Source organism: Hypanus sabinus, chromosome 27 (genome assembly GCF_030144855.1).
Source record: "Hypanus sabinus isolate sHypSab1 chromosome 27, sHypSab1.hap1, whole genome shotgun sequence".
NCBI lineage: Eukaryota > Metazoa > Chordata > Chondrichthyes > Myliobatiformes > Dasyatidae > Hypanus > Hypanus sabinus.
The window spans coordinates 11337704-11351779 of record NC_082732.1 but is presented as its reverse complement, the minus strand read 5'-3'; positions in this window follow the sequence as shown (position 1 = coordinate 11351779).

Here is a 14076-nt window from a genome sequence, read left to right as displayed (position 1 = left end):
AAATTGCACACAGCTATATTGCAGGTAACAAATAACAGCTGATCACAGATCTTGATCTACAACCCCAACTAGCTGCTTCACCACTTCATTTTAAACCTTACACTGAATGGCTGGTACATTTCATTTCTTAGGATTGTTGTGGCATTGATTGAAGAGGACTGTTGACTGAAGGTACTAGAAGAACCTCCTATACTTCTAAAAATACTGGCAAAAAAATTGTTTAAAACACATTTAAAATCTCTATTAAATAACTCCAAGTATGACCAGTTTCTCAATACTGCAATAAAGCTTTAGCCTAAATCATCAGGAACTGCAGCTCAAAGCCAAAACCATTCAAAGGGATGAAGCGTTTGTGCCAACCTAAGCTGGTGAGACAATTTCACACTGTGGTTTTCATCTCAAAATTGCAATTCTCAGGGCAAAACAAATAAAGTCAGCTTCACATATACTAGCCCATGCTTTAGATATCCAGGTTTTTAACTTCCTGCAAGGTAATGTTCGCATTATATAAAGAAACAGCATGGAAACAGGCTTTTGGACTGGCAACTATCAAACATCCTTTTCCAATACTGTATTTAATCTATTTATACACAACACACACAAAATGCTGGTGGAACACAGCAGGCCAGGCAGCATCTACAGGGAGAAGCGCTGTCGACATGTCAGGCCGAGACCCTTCATCAGGACTACTAATCTATTTATTTTTATTTTGTTCCATATTATCATCTACTCATCCCTAATTCTACCAAATCTAAAAAAAAGATCAAAATTCAATGTACATTCATTATCAAAGAACTTATACATTTTACAACTTGAAATTCATTTTTCAGCAGGCAACCATAAAACAAAGAAACCCAAATGGACCCATGAGAAAATGAAGAGGGTCAAACACCCAATGTGTAGAGAAAATAAAGATAAATAATGCAAACAATAAACACAAGCAAATAGTGTTCTGAACTGAAATCAACTGAGAGTCTGTCCACAGAGCCTTAGTTCAGTGCAGAGCAGAGCAGTGAGCTGAACTGGCCCATCCCTCACCTCGGGACCTGACACCCTGACCTTATTGGAGTATAAAAGTTGAAATTGTTTGCTGTGTAATCAAAACTATGTCGTCAGCTTTGAACTTACTATTTTCTAGAGAATGAAATCTTAAGAATGTAGAAGACAATGGTGTGTTAATAAGAGGAAGCTAAGAGATGTAGATTTTGTAGTCTGAGTTTGCTATTTGCTATGCATGTACCCAATTTAGTAAGAGAATGAAATCTTAAGAATGTAGAAGACAATGGTGTGTTAATAAGAGGAAGCTAAGAGATGTAGATTTTGTAGTCTGAGTTTGCTATTTGCTATGCATGTACCCAATTTAGTAAGAGAATGAAATCTTAAGAATGTAGAAGACAATGGTGTGTTAATAAGAGGAAGCTAAGAGATGTAGATTTTGTAGTCTGAGTTTGCTATTTGCTATGCATGTACCCAATTTAGTAAGAGAATGAAATCTTAAGAATGATAGAAGACAATGTTGTATGGGATCTCCGCTACTTTTTTAAAAACCTCTCTGCTTCCACACTGCCCCGAACAAATGGCATACTCCATGAGCATATGACGAATCAGTATAGATGTCTACTTTCTCACCTTCCACCATTTCACACGCAGCTGTCAGGGCTTGGTAGAGAGAATTAATGGAACCCTGAAAGCCAAACTAAAGTTCAGCCAAGGACCAGCCCCCACAGGCCTAAGCGGACCTGTGAACCCCTATGCGAGGTATTAGGGGTGCCCCGAGAACTCGAGTGGGAAGGGACATTACCCAACGATAACAAGGGAGGCAGATGAGGAATCTGTTGTTCAGGTTATGTTAGAAGGGTAACTGACACCAATGATGATAGATACTGGAGCCACGTACACTTGTGTACAGCCACAGTATGCCGTTCACCTTCCCATGTCAGGAAAGTTTATTAAGATGGTGGGGTTCTCGGGGAAAACACAGTTAACACATTGCACGGCTCCAGTGCAGTTGAGAATGGGAAATAAAGGAATTGTTTTGCCGGTGCTAGTATTTAAAGGAACTCCGATTAATTTGTTAGGCAGAGATGCCTTATTGAAACTGGAATTAAAATTAGAATGCACCAGAAATGGGCTGAGTGAGCTAGTCGATGATTGCCCACCGATCCTTGGACAAGCATTTTTTATAGCAATCTCCTGGCTTAGTTGCGACACGCGTACACATTCCTCCTCCTGACGGTGCAATGGACTCTCAGACTATCCCATCAGCAGAGACTTGGTGGCTGTGTGGACAGGAAGGAGGTCTGAGATCTACACTCCCCCTCAATTGGGCAGGAACATGTATGCGTGTCATGCTGCTTCAGGAAGTTATAATGTCCCCTGAAGTACAGTCCAACGCTAACTTCCCTGAGCAGTAGACACTGCTATGGCAGAAGAGAAAATATGACCCTGACCCGACAATCTGGATTGACAGTATAGGAGAGCCGAGAGGTATACCTAACAAATTCAAGGCACAGAATGAGATTGCTGCAGGCTGGGAAGCTATCATACCTGTGATAGGGGTAAGCAAAAATGTTGAATGGATAAACTATATATACTACAATCAACAGAGATTCATCAACTACACCGATGATGCACTGGAGGCCTTAGGGCAACAGCTGGATGCAACTAGCAGGATGGCATGGCAAAACAGACAGGTATTGATTGGCTTTTGGCAGAAAAAGGGGGTGTGTGTGTAATGTTTGGAGAACATTGCTGCACTTTCATACCGAACAATACTAGCCCAGAAGGGTATTTCACCAGAGCAATGAACAAATTAAAGAATCTGCGGATGGATGTCAAACAGAATGCGGGATTTGAACATCAGTTCTTTGATCGGTTGGAAAATAGACTCGGAGGATGGGGAGCATGGCTGACTAAAATAGCAATAGCTGTCAGTATTGTATTGTTGAGCTGTGTGCTTGTGCTATGCTGTTTTCTTCCTTGTCTCAAATTTCTTGTAGTGCGGGCTGCAACCAAACAATTTCCAATGCTCGTGGCAATTACTTAGTGGAGAAAGAAACACCGAAAATGTTACAGCCTACAACACCTGCAGGATGAACAAAAGCAAAACAACAATGTGGGAGTAGATTGTAAGGGCTTCTGAGTTTTTTTCCCTGTCTCAGGTACAAAGGGACAGGTTTTTGGCTCAGCGGCCCAGGGTAACTTTGAGGTCTTGGTGCGGAAAATTATAGTTTGACACGAGATTTGGGAATAAGTGCTTGAGTTTATTGGGGCTTTTGTGCACAGACTCTTAGTCTTCTTTTTCTGTGTGAGTCCCACTGGGTCTCAAAGGGAGGATATATATGAGTATAAAAGGTGAAATTGTTTGCTGTGTAACCAAAACTATGTAGTCAGCTTTGAAACTTGCTATTTGCTAGAGAATGAAATCTTAAGAATGTAGAAGACATTGGTGTGTTAATAAGAGGAAGCTAAGAGATGTAGATTATGTAGTCTGAGTTTGCTATTTGCTATGCATGTACCCAATTTAGTAGGAGAATGAAATCTTAAGAATGTAGAAGACAATGGTGTGTTAATGAGAGGTAGCTAAGAGATGTAGATTAGAACATGATTAAGTCAATGGGTAGAAACAATAGTGGCGGATGTGCGTGTGATACGCAACTATAGACCAATTGGATATGTTAATGCAACTAAACCAGGAAATTGCTATAAAAAATGTTATGTCCAAGGATCGGTGGGCAATCAGCGACTAGCTCACTGACTGTCTCAGCTTTGATTTGCAAATTAAAGTTTAACCCTTCTTTAGGAATCTTCTGCGTCTCCTGGTTGTTTGTGGGGCACAAAAAACCACGACAACCTGGCACCTAAATCATCATCCAAGCATTAGGTTCAGTCACTTTTCCATGCTCTGGGGCTTGGAGCACGCTACCCGGATTAATCTGTACCTAACCTTTCCATTCAGCCTGGGGCGTAAATCGCTTAAACCTTGGGTCTTCCTTGCTTTCGGCAGTGGGCCTGCTGCCATATCAAAGTGCCACCAAGTCCAAAGGGAAGTAAAATGCTATTGTTTGCAATGATTATTCACCAGAAAAAGAGTGATTAATAAGGTAATTAGTTGTTCTCTGTGTTTCATTGGCCATCAACCGGAAGTCATTGATATTCACCAGTGCCAACTTAAACCATTCGCCTTACACCAAAGACAATTTATAGTGGTCAATTAACCAACCAAGTTGCATTTTTTAGGAAGTGGGAGGACGGCAAGGGAGTAAACTCCACACAGAGAACAACCAAGATTGAATGATAAGGCAGCAGCTCTACTAACCATACCTATGCATACTTCTCCAAAAATGATACATTTTCTACTTGCATTTAATATTTGTGTTTGCCAGAAACAGGCAATAGACAAATTGCCACGTCCTGCCCTTTCCCTTGTTCATGTGCCTCCCAATAACTCCACCCTGCCCATACCAGAGGCTCATCCACTAATGGGTCGTGGGTAGTTGCTGCTATTTTTTTCCCTGAACTGTGGCCCTGTTTGAGATGCACAGCTTCCTGTGGAAAAAAATGAATACAACCTGATTTTGAAAGGGAGATCTTAAATTGTAAAATTTGGCTCCTTAAAACAAAATACACCTAAACTTGATGTGCCGACATAAAAATGGCCACAACGAAGCCTTAGCTTTTGTGGTGTCTGTAACCAAAGAACCAGCGATGAAAAGGAACCCGAAAAATTAATTTACCTCTGCAGTGTGGTGTTATTTATATTATCCTATATGCTGCTTTTCCCAGAGAATAGGGAAAAAAAAGGCTGGTGTTTGCTATAGATCAATCTTCATAGCTGCCAAGCAGTTTAGAAACTACTTGATAAATGAGACTGACATTCAGAATATGTCAAGCAATATCTATCACTGAGCAATAACAGTCAACATGTTTCAGACATCTTCAATTTTTTCATCTCCCTATGTGGTTTAATCAGGTGTTGCATTAATAAGACAAATAAGACAGGATTAAACAAACTTAAGCAAATCAGCAACTTCCTTGAAGATGGCTCTATTAAGGTAAAATCCTTTCGTTAAGAGAAATAGTAAATTGGCTTGTACAAACCAGAATTAACGTGGACATTGGTAAATCATTCAGAGGTGTGGTTTCTATTGATAGCTTGCAAAGACTGCAGATATATTAATAGTGGATATTTGGAAGTATCAGGTTCTGATATGCAAGGTGGCAGATGAAATTCCTCTTAATTGGCACAAGCACCATAGCAAAAATATGCTTATGTACTAATTTATCATATTAGCATTAGGAAAGCTAATATTTATTTTTACAGTTCTTCAAGCAATTATTCAGTTTACCGCACATAGCAATTGTTAGATATTTCTTGGATTGATAAAGACTAATTCTGGGTAATGTACAAACAGATGTGTGCTGATGCAGACTAGAAGTGACATTAGGACCTTAGTGATGGTGGAAGGTTAATATTGAAAAGAACCCTGGCTTTGCTTTTAAGCAATTCCCTGTTTCCCAAGAGTCAGGAAATGTTAAGTGAGCTGGAGCCTTAATTTAAGAAGGCAAATATCTTTCAAAGGAACCTTTATGAGCTGGAGAATAGAAGAGCTCCCCACAATTCCTAACAAAAAGTCCTCTGTCTGCCTTCTGCCCATCTCCACCTCCTCAATGAATGTGGCAATTGCTTCATCTAAACAAAAAACATGCACATCTTGCTTCCAGGTTAACAAGCAATCTGCTAGAGGAACTCCGTGGAAGGAAGGGAATTGCCAGCATCAGGACAGAGAGTAGAGAGGGAAGATAACCAATATGAAGAGGAGAGAGGACATGGTGAGGCACAGGTCAGAGGTAGACTGCGGGGCAAGCTGAGTTGGATAATGGGCAGATTAAACATGGAAGAGAAGGGGGAGTGTAAGAATTTTTAGAGGCAGACAAAAAAGAGTAGGGGCAAGGAGAGAATGAGAGGGGGGACAGATGTCAGAGCCTTTCAACTTTGTTGGCTATGAGGTGATAATGAAGTCTTTATGTTGAATTTAGCAAAATCTTTGCATTCCTTTCAATATCATTTTTCTCCAAGTCTCTTCAAAGCATTCACACCTTTCCATTAATATTGGGACAACTGTAAGAAAGATCTCAATCATTTTGAATCAGTGTATGAATCCATCACCATGTCTCATCTGCAGATGTTTTGGAAGCAAAATTTAGTGCCAATGTAAACTGTTTTGGTTTAGATTTCAAATTTCAAATTTCAAAATAAATTTTATTATCAAAGTACATGAATGTCACCATATACAACCCTGAGATTCATTTTCTTGAGGGCATCCTGCAGCCCACAGAATGTTGGCAATGATCACCGGCACTCTCTTGACCTTAATTTTCAGTGATTTTGATGAAGGTGGAACATTGACCAAGATTAGCTGTGTTATTTTGGAATAATTTTAAACATAAAATAATTTAAACATAAAAGGGTAAGAGATGATAGAAGATATAATGTCATTATGAGATTTGTATATTATCAGCTCTTGCAGGTTTTTCTCTATGCAACCTTCACATGTTAAACAGAAATCAGAACTCTTATGCAGAGATTTATCTCACAATCTTCTGCCCTGAAGACAATATTTTAATAGTGAACTTAGGGATTAGGTTCCAGAATTAAAATTGACATTGTAGCTTTCCTTTATTATTCAGTAAAAGGTACGCTATTCAGAAGGTCGGGGGATGGCAGAGGGATGATTGAGAATTAGGAATCAGAGAATCAGAGGGATGGTTGAGGACAAGGATCAAGACCCTGTATCATTTTGGGTTTTGCTCCTAATCACAACACCCGCAGTCTTCTGTGCCTTCATTTTACTCATATTGAAAGTGCAAAGTGTAACTTAATATCAAATCTGCCGAGAGAAAATCTGCAGATGCTGGAAATCCAAGCAACTCACACAGTATGCTGGAGGAGCTCAGCAAGCCTTTATGATACAAGCCTTTTCAAACTCAGAATTGAAGCTTTTAATCTTTGTGCTTGACTGATTAGACTGAAATCATAGCGTTTGGATTCTTTTAAAAGTCACGATCATGAAATGTGGAGCGTTTATTGATTTTAAGGAACTACAGGACTTGAGCTGCAGTGGGCGCATTAATGAAGCAACATTATGTTTGCAAACTCTTAGCCTGATGATAGGTTTAACAATATTTTTTAAAAAGCCAAGCGTTATCAAAATACACCTGCCACCATTCACTGAGAAATCAAAGTGTTGATGATTACAATGTCTTTGTGTTTTTGATAGAAATTACAAGGAACTGTGAACACTAAACATTTGCAGTTACTGCTGGAAAGAGCCGGGAAGTGTGGAAGGCCACCCAGCATTGGGAAGGTTGGCTCGATAGCTCGAGTTTCTGAGCTTGTGCAGCAAATTTATGATCCATCATGGAACTCAGGAGTAGCATATGCCAATTCAATTAATGGTTTACAGTCGTAGGGATTCAAATCACAATTACCAGCAGCACTGTAAAGTCAGAGAATTTTCTTTTTTGCATAAATTCTTGATTCTGAGCAAATCGTCAGAGTCTAATGGGAAAGTATGCGAGGTGCTCACATCTCTCTGGGCACTATGGTGTGAATGTCAGCTTTAATAGAATATAAGTGTGGAAGGATGTTAAATAGACTGCAGACTTGCTACAATCCCCTTTACAATATCACACAAAACCAAGGTCTAACCCCTGCTGGGCACAGGCTGCTTAAAAGCAGAAAGTTTCCTTTTTAATTATTGGCTAGGAAACCTGCAAAGGCAGAAACTGAATCCGTGAATCAGAATCAGAACCAAGTTTATTATCCCTGAAACTAGTTGTTTTTGTGCAGCAAAGTAGTTGCTGCAAGTTACTAAAAGTAAATATATGAATAGTGCAAAAGAGAAACTGGATCTTTGCCCTCAGCTATTCTCACCCCTTCTGCCAAATGGGAGTGTTGATAGAGAAAGATGCCCATTGAACTAATTAGTTAGCCCATCTGATGTTATTTAATAAAGGATCACTGTTTAGAAAAGAAAAATCCCTTGGTCCATATGTTCTCACCCTTCAAAATCACATATATCACCTTCTTCCTATCCCGTGTTTGGGTATTTACTTACTGAATCAAGTACTGTGGCCTCAGTCAGGAAATAGCACTCCCCTTTAGGCAAAAAAGTGTTTGCTTACACCAGCTGTAAACATCCTCTTCATATACTTGAAGCAAAGTTGTCTCATCTGGCTGCCTTTGATAAGGATCTGACAAGCAGTATTCGAATGGCTGATCGTTGGCTTCTGTTTCTCCCATTCTTCTGTGAGGCTATCGCATCGCAAATGAAATCTGATTGTACTGTCATATCATTTATTCCTATGTTTCAATATCACAGAGAGCAAGAATTGCATCCTCATGGTTTCTCAGTTGTCTGGTGTCTAGTGTTGATTACATTTCATCTATGCTGACTATTATGCCTATCTATGCTGAACCCTCCTGCATTAATCTTATTTTTAAGGTGAGGTTTACTTTGACATCAGTCCAACTATCAATCTCAAGGGTAAAGAAGTCAGGAGAAAGATACTTACGTCTTGAGAGCTACCTCCTATCCCTTGACAAAAAAGAAATAAACTTTATAAGTAGTTCATGGATACGCTTAGTCACTTATCTAAGTGAGAGTAACTGGAACATTGGTTGTAACATCGATAGGGGTTTGGGGTTTGAAAATCGTTGATTAATTAAAATTGTGGAATAGTATTGGCAAACAAAATGCACAATCAAATTTCCAAATCGTTTCCATGATTTGGTGAGCATTGACTTCATATTTCAAATTATTTTCCACCTCAAGAAAACTAGCAATGACCAGGACATCAGACAATAAGATTCCCATTATCTTCTTAATTAGCTTTTTAACATCACTTTCAGAAGAATTTCTATGCTTTACTTTATTGAGCCGGCCACTGCTGTGGTGGCATCAGCACGGGGCTTCGTGTGAATGGTACCAAGCTTAAATCTGGCATGCTTTTCATCTGTTGAGTGTTGTACTAGCAACACAGCCTTGTAAAAATAGACAAATGCTATGGAAATGGCAAAAATGCCATCTGATGTGCCACAAGGCAAGAAAAGTAACAACAACACACTTTATTCAATTCTTATGATTACTGGCAGAGGTAAAATATCAATAGTTAGGCATTCTGAGATCAGACCTTCATAAAAACTAACTGTGAGATAATGTTGCGTTGGAAAATTATAATATCACATCCATACCCAAAGCTGCCGTGTATTCCCAAACACGTTACAGCCAGAGAACAGCACTAGATGTTGTCCTAGATGCTTTGATTGAGATTGTCAATTAGTGCTGAATTAGCTTTGCTTCCCAGCTGTAAAAAAGGAATGGGTTAAGGCATCTAAACTTAATAGGTGCCTGTCGGAGGAAATTAATCAAAGAGATACAGCTCAAATTACATAATTTGACTTGTTCTCTCCAAAGCTAGTAAATTAGTATTGGATTTATTATTAAAATGTGCAGCAAATGAGTGAAATGGCCAATTAATCTGTTGTGGGGTTTATTAAGGGAGTAAATCCAGTTTGATGCAGTGCAGTATGTCCGGGTCTGCATGTTAGTGATTCCCCAGGGCGATAAACTCTTAGTGGTGTCACCGACATTCTTATTTTTCTTTTCTCTTTTGCAGTTTATTCTAACTTTGCTTTAAATAGTGTTTGTGTACAAATCTTATGGACATGGCGGGACCATTGGTTAATAAGTCAGCTTATAAAGCTTTAGAAATTCTGCAGAGTGGCATAATAAAGAGCAATTTTTAATATGCTGTGGTGTGTCAATAGGAGTAAGGGAATGGGTTGATAAATGACAGAGCTTTGTGAAACTGCCTCCAACTTGTCTGTTAATATTTGATCATTGGTCTGTTAACACAATACTGGGTCCTGATGCAGGGTTTCGAACCAAAACATCGACAATTCCTTCCCCACCCTTACAGTGAAGTTTGACAAATTAAATTCTTCAGGCATTGTTTCTTTTGCTCCAGATGCCAGTATCTGCAATGTCCTGTTCCCACAGAATGATAGTCACATACACTTTCAAGTTTAGCATTGGATCCATGCATTTTCAGGGATTCCTGAAACTCAATAGTGAGAGCAAGTTGAGAACACAATGTCAATTGAGTGGGTTGGATGAACCTACTCATAGAAAATAGCTTTGTGGGAAAACATATCACAATACTTTCATCATGCTGATAAGAAAGTAACAGTGTTTTCAACAGTATTTTCATGGGACTAGGTGCCAATAAAATCATCAGCACCATCCCCAGCACACTGTTTTGTAGATGGATAGCAAAGAAAGACAAGGTAGAGAGGAGAGGGACAGAAATAGGGCTAGGGAAGGGAGGGCCAAGGAGAGGAGAGGTGGAGAGAGGATTGGCTGAAAGAGCAAGGCAAGAAGCTGAAATGATTCTCATGTGGTTCAGAGACGTGAATCACGTGAAAACATCCAGAAGGATGGAGTACCTGGAGTACTATAGAACTGTGTTCTACTGGCTGGTGTGCTCGCTGAGATCTTTAATCTCTCACTTCAGCTGTGTGTGGCAGTCATCTGCTTCAAGTAGGTTTCAATTATACCAGTACCCAAGAGGAGCATAGCGACCTGCCTCAATGACTATCACACAGTGATGAAGTATCTTGAGGGGTTGGTGATGAAACATATCATCTCCTGCCTGAGAGGAGACTTGGATCCTCTAATTTGCCTACTCGCACAAAAGATCCTAACCTCAATCTTGGAACATCTGGGCAACAAAGATGCATATATCTTCATCAACTACAGCTCATTCCCTTAAAACTAATCAATGTGCTCTAAGACCTTGGCCTCAATAACTCATTGTGCAATTGCATCCTCAACTTCCTCCCTTGTAGACCCCAGTCAGTTAGGATTGGCAACAACATCTCCTCCAGAATCTCCATCAGCACAGGTGCACCACATGGCTGTATGCTTAGCCCCTGCTCTACTCAATTTACACTGATGGCCTTGTGGCTAAGCAGAGCTCCAATGCCATATTGAACTTTGCTGATGTCATCACTGAGATGGTCCAAATCAAAGGTGCTGATTAATCAGCATATAAGAGGGAGATTGATAATCTGGCTGAGGGGTGTCATAGCAACAACTTCTCACCAAATGTCAGCAAGGAACTGATTCTAGAGTTCAGGAGAGGGAAACCAGAGGTCCATGTGCCTGTCCTCAGCAGAGGTTCCGAGGTGAAGAGGATTAGCAATTGTAAATTCCTAGGTGATACTATTTCAGAAGAACTATCCCAGGCCCAGCACTTAAGTGCAATTGTGAAGAAAGCATGCCGATGCCTCAATTTCCTTAGGTGATTGTGGTGATTCAGTGTGGCATCTAAAACTTTGACAAACTTCGATAAATGTGTAGTGGACAGTATATTGATTGGCAGCCTGGTATGGAAACACCAATGCCCTTGATCAGAAAATTGGGATCCTCATCACCCGAGTCATGCTCTCTTCTCGTTGCTGTCATTGGGCAGAATGTACAGGAATCTCAGGGCTCAGACTACCAGGTTAAAGAACAGTTACTACCCCTGAACTATCAGGATCTTGAACAAAAGGGGATGACTTCCCTCGACTTTACTTATATCATAATTAAAATGTTTGCACAACCTATGGACTAACTTTTAAGGAGTCTTCATCTCATGTTCTCGTTATGTATTTCTAGTTATTTACATTTGTGATCTACAGTTTGTTGTCTTCTGCACTCTAGTTAAGCACCCTAGGTAGGCAATCTTTCATTGATCCTGTTATAGTTACTATTCTATAGCTTTGTTAAATATGCCACAAGAAAATGAATCTCAATGTTACGTATGGTGACATGTAATAAAATTTACTTTGAATTTTGACATTGAGAGGACGAGAAAGAAAAGAAAGCAAAGGCTTATGAGGGTAAAGTATCCCTGAATTTACAATGATGCAGGGAGAACCTCTCTAAGGGAATAATAGATTATGGAAGAAAACCTTACAATGTTCACTCTCCACACACACCACCACACCACTATCTTCCATGTTATCAGCAGAAAGCACAGATAGAAACAACCAGCTACACATTGACAACCCACCATTGTCCCCTGTCATTTGTAAGCATCAAACAAATGAAGGATCATTAAACAACCAGCCACCAAATTATGCACTAGGCAGACAGACGCTGTAATATAATGACATCTTTTACTTGACATATGTATATCCTTATGTGGATTCCTAAAGGCATAAGATGCATTTTTCTTTCTATTGATATGGAGAGGTCACGGCAGACTGTTGTATGGCTCCACTAATTTCCGAATTAATCATGGCCACAGCCCTGTCTTTTAAAGTCAATGAGAGCCAAAACATAGAAGTTCTATCTGTAAAGGTGAGGCCAGTCATTCAGGAGAGGAAAACATGTAATCAAATGTAGGACCATAGAGCAGTACCTCATTAGATCACATGACCATAAGACGTAGGAACAGAATTAGGCCATTCGACTATTGAGACTGCTCCGCCATTCCCACATGCCTGATTTGTTATCTTTCTCAGTCCCATTCTCCTGCCATCTCTCCATAAACTTTGATGCCCTTACTGATCAAGAACTAATCAATCTCTGCTGTAAATGTCCCCAATGATGTGGCCTCTATGGCTGTCTGTGGTAATGAATTCAACAGATTCACTACCCTCTGGCTAAAGTAATCCCTCCTCATCTATTAGATATGTTGAGTATGACCAAAGAAAAAAAAATGGCTGGAGACACTTAGCACTTTAGTGCAAGTGCATTTATTAGATACATCAAAAATCAAACTTACAAAAATTAGTGGAAATCTTTGGGTCCGAGTCCATAGGATACTCAAAGCTGCTGCACAGGTTGATTCTGTTGTTAAGAAGGCATATGGTGTATTGGCCTTCATCAATCGTAAGAGCCGAGAGGTAATGTTGTAACGATATAGGACGCTGGTCAGACCCCACATGGAGTACTGTGCTCAGTTCTGGTCGCCTCACTACAGAAAGGATATGGAAACCATAGAAATAGTGCAGAGCATACTTACAAGGATGTTGCCTGGATTGGGGAGCATGCCTTATGAGAATAGGTTGAGTGAACTCAGCTTTTTCTCCCTGGAGCAACAGAGGATGAGAGGTGATCTGATAGAGGTGTGTAAGATGATGAGAGACATTGAATAGTCAGAGGCTTTTTCCCAGGGCTGAAATGGCTAACCCAAGAGGGCACAGTGTAAGGTGCTTGGAAGTAGGTACAGAGGAAATGTCGGGATAAGTTTTTTACGCAGAGAGTGGTGAGTGCGTGGAATGGGCTGCTGGCCACGACAATGGAGGTGGATACCATAGGGTCTTTTTAAGAGACTCCTGGATAGGTACATGGAGGTTAAAAATAGAGGGCTATGGGTAAGCCTAGGTAGTTCTAAGGTAAGGACATGTTCAGCATAGCTTTGTGGGCTGAAGGACCTGTATTATACTGTAGGTTTTCTATGTTTCTGTGAAATAATGAAGAGCAAAATGCCAATATTTATAGAATTATATCTACATGAAAACACAATAATAGCTCCATACTTACTTGTGTCCAGCATGGTCTCCTGGCAGCCCCATCTCTCTCTCATACTGAGGGTGATGAACTCCTTTAATTAGGGCACTAGAACATACCAACAAAGTTAACTTAAGACTACACATGAATGAGAATATGATGCACCCCGAAAGGTAGTTACAATCATGCTACAAACTAAACAGAAGTATCTACCTTAATACAGAATACAAACATACACATTTGTACATCTCCATTACTAAGGAAATGGAATAGTCTAATATGTATGGTGGGAAAGGCACCATAAAGCCAATTTGAGCACATCAGCTTGTTCAGAACTCAACTGGGCTTTGGTGCCTGACTGTGAATGCATGTAGAAAGCAGAAGGAAAACAATGGGTTAGCTCTGGACAACAGATTATTTTGAAAATGTTGCTTCCTCAGGATCTTTTTTTGTTTATGATAGACCACTTGAAGCTAGCTGAGCACAAATACAATTTCAGTTGTAGCAA